This window comes from Sminthopsis crassicaudata, chromosome 1 (genome assembly GCF_048593235.1).
Source record: "Sminthopsis crassicaudata isolate SCR6 chromosome 1, ASM4859323v1, whole genome shotgun sequence".
Lineage (NCBI taxonomy): Eukaryota > Metazoa > Chordata > Mammalia > Dasyuromorphia > Dasyuridae > Sminthopsis > Sminthopsis crassicaudata.
In genome coordinates this window covers 700,016,540-700,023,725 of record NC_133617.1, presented here as the reverse complement: position 1 = coordinate 700,023,725, position 7,186 = coordinate 700,016,540, and the positions used below count along the sequence as shown (strand labels likewise).

Below are 7,186 nucleotides of genomic sequence, written 5' to 3'. Positions count from 1 at the left end.
TCTCCCAGAGCCAGGAGGTCTGCAAGGAAGCTCTGAGACTGCCCAGGCCACGCCCCTCATTCTGCCCAAGAGAAGCTGAAGTGCAGACAAGGTTGGAGAGCATCACAGTAGCTTGTGGGTGCATTTGGGGGCTTAAAGAGAAAGGAAAAGATTTGGAACAAATGTTTCGGGGAATGGGATTGTGGGCCTGGGTGGATGCCATGGATCCCTTTGGTGAAGCCCAAGGACACTTTCTCAGAATCATGTTTTTTTTTAAAAATATAAAGCAAAATCCAGAGAATTACAAAGGGAACCCAGCATGTTGAAATAAAGATTTAATTTTCCCAGATGGGATCCCAGAGAGTCAGGTATGACAGACAAGGAGAGACCCATACAGAACCAGAGAAAGACCCCACCTCCTGTGCCCCAGGGCGGGAAGGTTGGGCGGCAGAGCATGGCTCCAACACTGAATGGCATCTTTCATCCCACCCTTAACTTACTGAAATATCCAAAGTTCAGAAGGCTTTCCCATCTTTGCTTGGGTGGCCTGGGAGGCAGCATGTACCGGAGTTAGGACGGGCCGGATCCAAATCCTGCCTCTGACACACTAACTCCTTTGCAGAATCAGGCTCACAGGACTCACAGGAAGGTGAGCTAATTATCTTTTCTCCTGACAGCCGAACGTAGCACGTTCTTCTCACTGACTCTGGTGTGCCATGACTCTCCTCCTCCTGCCCCACTCTCAGACAAGTCAGACTCCTCCTGGCTTCCAGGCCCCCGGCCACCCTGATGGCACCCTGACAGGAGCCTTGTTCTGCCTGGCTGATGGCAGAATGAGGGGCAACAGGTGGAAGAGGCGGTGAGGTGAATTTGGGCTGGAGAGGAGAAAAAACTGACTATTAGCACTGGCCAAAGGCGGAATGGGCTAAATGAGTTAAGAAGTAAATTCCCCAATATTGGGGGTTTTCAAGTGTAGACTGGCTTACCATTTACCACAACTGGCTAACCACTAATTAAGTGGAAAGTTGGGGGGTGATAGCATTTACATTCTGCTTACAGTGTGCCAGGCATTATGCTAAGTGTTTTACAAATGTTATCACAACCCTGCAAAGCAGGTGTTATTATCCTCAGTTTACAGCTGAGGAAACTGAGGCACATGGAGGTTGTGACTTACCCAGGGTGACTCAGCCAGTAAATGTTTGAGGGAAGATTCGAACTCTTTGTGTTCCCAGAGCTCTGTCCACCAAGCCCTGGGTCAGGGCTGGACCAGCGGACCTCCCTGATTGGATGATGCCCTGTTCTTAAAGCCCAAGCAGATTCCACTTACCTCTAGGATCTGATATAAAGTCCTCAGTTTCTCTCTAATGTTCTTCACAAGCCGGTCTCTTCCTGCCCCTCCTCCTGCACGATTGCCCTCCCCACTGTATGGTGTGGCCATGTCGACAGGCTTTTTCCTTCACATACAACGTTCCACCTGCCGTTTCTGGGTCTTGGCAATGGTTGTCACCCATTGCTTGGGATGCTCTCCCTCCTCACCTCCATCACCCAAGATCCCTGACGTCCTTTAAGACCCCCGAATCTTAAGAGCCGGACCCTCAAGAGTTAACTTGTATTTATTTAGTATATAACTTCATTTTATGAGAAAGTATATTCTTTTAATACATTGATTCCTATCTATAGCATTACTTTCTGCATTTCTTCATTAGAGTGTAAGTTCCTCGAGGGCAGGGACCATCTTTTACTTTTTCTTCGTATCCTCAGAGTATAGTACAATGCCTGGCACCAGTGCTATTTTTATTCAGTCACTTCAGTCACTTTTCAGTCATGTCTGATCCTTCATGACCCTTTGTTTTGGGTTTTCTTGGCCAAATTATTGGAGGAGTTTGCCATTCGCTTTTCCAGCTCTTTTTACAGATTAGGCAACGGAGGCAAACGGGGTTAAATGTGCCCAGGGTGACACAGCTCCTAAGTGTCTGAGGCCACATTTGAACTCGGTTCTTTTTAATTCCAGGCCCAATACCTGGCACAAAGGGAGTACTTAATAAATGCTTGTGGATCAGCTGACAGTTAATTGACTGAATGCTTGTTTACTATGTAGTGTGTCTGATAACTTCTCTGAGGAAACGGCTCAGATGTCAGGTCTACACATGCAGGAGAATTTTATCCCCAGTACAGCTGACTGATAACCCAGTGGTATCACCCAGCCAGACGTAGAAGGGGCGAGACAAAGGTATAGCCAGAGATGTCCCACAGATACAACTGGTAAGATGCCACCATTAGCAGGCACGACCTGGAGGGAGTGGATAAAGGAGACTGAGGAGGTCATATGGGTAGAGAAGCAGATCCAGGAAAGGAGGAATGCCAAAAGCAGCAGAAGGGTGGACACCACTCTGACCTCTCTGGGCTGAAAGGCTATTCAACTTGGTGATGAGGGCACTGGTCACTACGGAAGGGACGCTTCAGGGGGCCTGCCAGACTGAAGAAAGAGGGGTCAGTCGTACCAGCTTTTTCTGCAAGGGAGGAGAGACGTGGGGAATCATCGGCTGAATAACAGGAGCGCCGTTTTCCCATCTGGCCGTCCGAGGACGCGGGGTGTAAGAAAGAACGGGAGGACGGTCTCTGACACTTGCCAGCCATGTGAATGAGCAGTTTACTCCCTCTCAGGGCTCCGTCTGCTCCCCTGCCAAAGAAAAGAGGCAGGCAAGAAGATTCCTGAGGTCTCCCTTCCTGCTCCCGTTCCTGTGAAACGACCCTCCCCGGAGACACCTCCATCAGCTGTTAGCCATCAGCCGGCCCTGGCGCCAGGGAGAGGGATGCTGTCCCTTTAACCAGGGGGCAGCTGGGCTCTGTGTGGGAGAAGAGAGCAGGACATGCAGTTCTCAGCTGCAACAGTCCATTAAGAAGCAGGCAACAAAAGGCTCCTTAATCATTAAGGTTTCCTAACCCAATGCCATGCAAACATACATCTTTTCCATAGAGTAAACACCAGGCCACCCAGGGAGCCTCCCTCTGCCTCCTCCCCCTTCCCCAAGAAACAGAGAAATAACAGCAGTGCACGTTTCTATAGCACGTGTAGATGGGAAAAGCTCCCTCTTGCCAGTGGTCCGGGGAGGTGAGGGCAGGTGAGATCTTCCAAGTTTTATCCTGTTCCTCTGACACTCCCAGCTTCCTTTTGGGCTTAATCCAAAGGCTGCTTCCTACAAGAACCCTTTTCTGCCTTTTCTCCGTTTATTTCCCAGGTATCCAAGATTTTTGCATATGTGTAAGTTTTGTCCACTAGAATGTAAGTTCTCTCAGGGTAGGGCATGTTTCATTTCTGTTTTCACATCACCAGCCTCAAGCACAGACCTTAGAACACACAATGCTTTCTTACTGAACTGAATCTGCATTTTACAGATGAGGAAGGAAGCAGGGCCTAGAAGATCAGAGCTTTCTGCAGGCCCCTTATAGAGTGTATCACTGATCCAACAGTAGATATATATTACTTTTATCATGTCTGACTCTTTGTGGTGCCATTTAGAGTTTGCTTAGCAGAGATGCTGGAGCACTTCGCCATTTCTTTCTCCAGCTCATTTTACAGATGGGAAAACTGAGGCAAACAGGGTGATGTGACTTAGAATCCCACAACTAGGCCAGATTTGACTCATGAAGAGGAGTCTTCCTGATTCCAAGCCCAAGGTTCTATCCACTGCATTAGATCTGGGAGGAGGCTTTACAAATACAAAAGCCAGAAGTAATCTTAGAATACAGAAGGTTAGAAAACAAAACATTAGCGCCGGAAGGAACCTTAGAACGTAGAAAGCCTAGGCTTGGAGACCCTCTAGAGCAATGCCTGTGAGACTATAAGTTGTCAGAGACACAAATGAACCTCAATGGTTCTAGCACTTGTTTTTTTTTTTTTTTTCTCTTGAACCATTTTGCTTTCTCTTCCTGCTGTCATTTGCTCCTGTGGCCCTACTGAGAATAAGTGAATAAATTTAGAAACAGCCAAGCAAGCAAACAAATACATAAGTAGACCCAGCATCCTCCTTCTGGTCCCAAGTCACTTTTGTTCCTCACGAAAATACCCCTGAGGCCAAGTGGTATTTATCAGTGCTCACGTCCTTAGGAGCTGAGCTCTTGCAGCCGCACACATGAATGCCTCCTTGCCACTGCCACCAGGACTTCCCAAATAACTCCATCACTTAATAAGTGGGGGAGGCGGGGGGTGTGGAGGAGGAATTCCATCAAATGAAATTATGCTGATGCACATGTTAGTTAATGATAGCTCCAGTCATTTTCAGAGGGCCCTCTGGGAAACACAACAAGAGGCAGTGCAGAGCCCGGGGGCTTTGTTCTCTAGGCATCTGGGCAGAGCATCTGAGCATTCTCTGAATACACAACCTGTTCCAGGAGCTGAGACGAGAAATTCTTCAAAAACAGAAAGTCAAGAAGTCACATGACAGGCTTTCCTTAGCTCATCACTAGAGTCTGGTTTTGGCTCCTGCACCACCCTCCCCCACCCCCAAGAGACCCCTTCCCTGGCGAGCCAACGAGAGTGCAGCCGGACTTCTCTGGCCTTTCCCAACATAGAATGCAGAACATTAGGGCTCAAAGACAGCTGCTCACATAAGCTAATGCAGCCTGAGGGAAGCAAAACTTCCCTTATTGAATCTTCACATACTTCCCCTTGGCCCTAAGCTCGTAGGACGTTTAATGAACATTTGGGTAATTGAATTGCCTGGACATTTGGCCTGGATAATCAAGGACTCTTCAAGGAGGACTGGTGCTCAGAGAGCCCACCAGGCTTGAACAAGAAACCACATTCTCCACAAGGACTCATCCAGCCTTAGCATGAAGATGTCCAATGAGTGGGAGCATGCTGCCTTCTGAGGCAGTCCCCTGCACGTCTGGGGGATGTCATTGCTAGGAAGATGTCCTTCCTAGCAAGTTAAATCTGCCTCTGCCACCTTCCACTAATCTCTCCTCGTTCTCCTCAGAAACTAAGCAGAAACAGTCTAATGTCTCTTTCCCATGACCATCTTCAAATAATTGAAACCAATTGTTATCTCCCCTCTCTTGTTTCCAGGTTTAACATTCTCAGTTCTTTCAACCAATCTTTGTCTACATGAGGTCCTTCATCATCCTGGTGACCCTCCTCTGGACATTTTCCTGATTATCAATGGTTTTTTTTCTTTTTTCCCTTCCTCCCTCCCTCTTTCCCTTCTTTTCTCCCTCCCTTTCTCCCTTCCTTCCTCCCTTCTTTCCTTCCTTCTTTCCTCTCTTCCTCACTTCTTCTCTCTTTCCCTCCCTCCCTCCCTTCTTCTTTCTTCCTTCCTTTCCCTTCATGTACATGATCTCACTACTGAGCAGCATGAAAGTTTTGACCTGTCCCATTCCTGAACCAAGGTGGCTCACTGTTCCATAGAAAATCTATATGTCTTCCTCCCAGAGGCTCACCATATTGGTGCCCAGTTCAGCGTGGACACCCAATTAGCTTAGCCGAATCCAGCTGAGAGTGTCCTAGCCCCAGGGATCCAGCACTCTCAATATCCTTAGTATCAGGAATTGCAGGCATGTGCCACCAGGCCCAGCTCAATGTTCTTTCCTGAAAGATAGAGACGATGGCACCAGCACAAAGTACAGCGAAACCCTCTTCTCCTTAGTCTTAGCAATCATGCTTCTTTTAGTGATATCTATAATAATTATAATGGCGTTCATATAGCATGTCAAGGTTTGCAAAGCACTTTACATATGTTTTCTCATTTGACCTTCACAGCAGCCTTGGGAGATAAATGCTGCTATTAACCTCATATAACTGTTAAAGAAACTGAGGTAAACAGGGTCACACAGTTAGGAAGTATCTGAGTAGACCCAGCATGCTATCCCAGCACGCTGCCTGACTAACATCACATCGGACCTCTGGGTTGCCGTATCAGAGCTGACTCATGTTCATCTAATATCCACTAAAATCTCAACATGTTTTTACATTAAATGCTATATAGCCCTATCTTGTACTTACCAGACTGACTTTTTGAACTCAAATGTAAGACTTTACACTTAATCCAAAGAAATTTCACCTCGTTGGTATCTAAACCTCCCAAAGGTTTTTTGAATACTGGCCTTTGTCAAACAGGGTTTTGAGCTCTCTCCTCTCCCCACCCCCATTGTCCTCCCCACACACTCTGCTTTGTTCTATCTGCAAATGGAAAAGCTTGCTATCTATGTTTTCATCCAAGTCATTGACTAAAAAATGTCAAACAAAGGGCCAAACCCAGATGCCGGAGCCACTGGAAACCTCTTTCCAAGTGGACATCAGACCATTAATGACTATTCTTTGTGTCTGACCACTCAACCAGTTCCAAATCCCGCCAATTGTCCTATCCTCAAGCCCACATCTCTCTGTCTGTTTTTCCCCAAGAATGACAAGAGAGACACAATCACATGCTTTTCTGAAATCTAGTTAAACTATAGCTACGGCATTCCCCTGATCTACTCGTCTAGGAATCCTGTCCAAAAAGGAAACAAGCTCAGCCTGACGTGACCTGCTCCTGATGAAGCCATGCTGGTGGTTTGTCATCACTGCATGCTTTTCTAGATGCTTGCTAACCATTATTTCAATAATATGTTGAGTATTTTTCCCAGGAATCATAGCCTATAGTTTTCAGGCTTCATTTTTTAGAAAATCAAGGCGATGTTTGCACTTGTCTGACCTGGCAGTTCTTCTCTTGTTCACCACCGTGTCTTAAAAATCATTAATGGAGCCTCAGCAGTCCCAATGGGCTGGTGCTTTCAGTTCCTGAGATAGTCCTTGGTCTGGAATGTGGTCATCCAGCTCAGGGATCAGAACCACCTCCTTCTGTGGGTGAGCTCAAGAACCATCTACACACACTCTACATTTTTACAGAAGTTCCCCTATCCCCCGAAGGGCTACCATGGTATCTGTAATATTCCACTATTAAGGAAATTCTACCATTAAGAGAATCACTCCCTTGAGTCGTAAAATCATCTGGTTCTCTGGAAATTGCTGTGAAAACACAAGGACCTTTAGGAGGGAAGGATGCCTCAAGAGACTTCCAAGAATTAGCTGAGAATTAGACCTTGCAAAACAGGACACTGAATTGAGGCTCAAGGAGCAGGAAGACAGAAGTACAGAGGCCAACTAGGGCCCTCACAATTTGAGGAACAGACGGCTATCAGTGTTTCTCATTATTTGATGGGACAGGAA

At 46.9% G+C, this 7,186-nt stretch overlaps 1 long non-coding RNA gene across 2 annotated transcripts; it reads right to left on the bottom strand.

Moving 5' to 3' along the window:
* Positions 1-301: 301 nt before the first annotated feature.
* LOC141551775 (uncharacterized) lies at positions 302-2,849 on the bottom strand. Of its 2 annotated transcripts, none has more exons than XR_012484959.1 (2): positions 1,307-2,849; positions 302-854 (listed from the first exon to the last, which is right to left on the bottom strand). It is a non-coding gene; the product is annotated as an uncharacterized LOC141551775 (long non-coding RNA). The 2 variants fall into 2 exon arrangements; XR_012484958.1 differs by having other exon boundaries at positions 2,481-2,849.
* Positions 2,850-7,186: the final 4,337 nt, after the last annotated feature.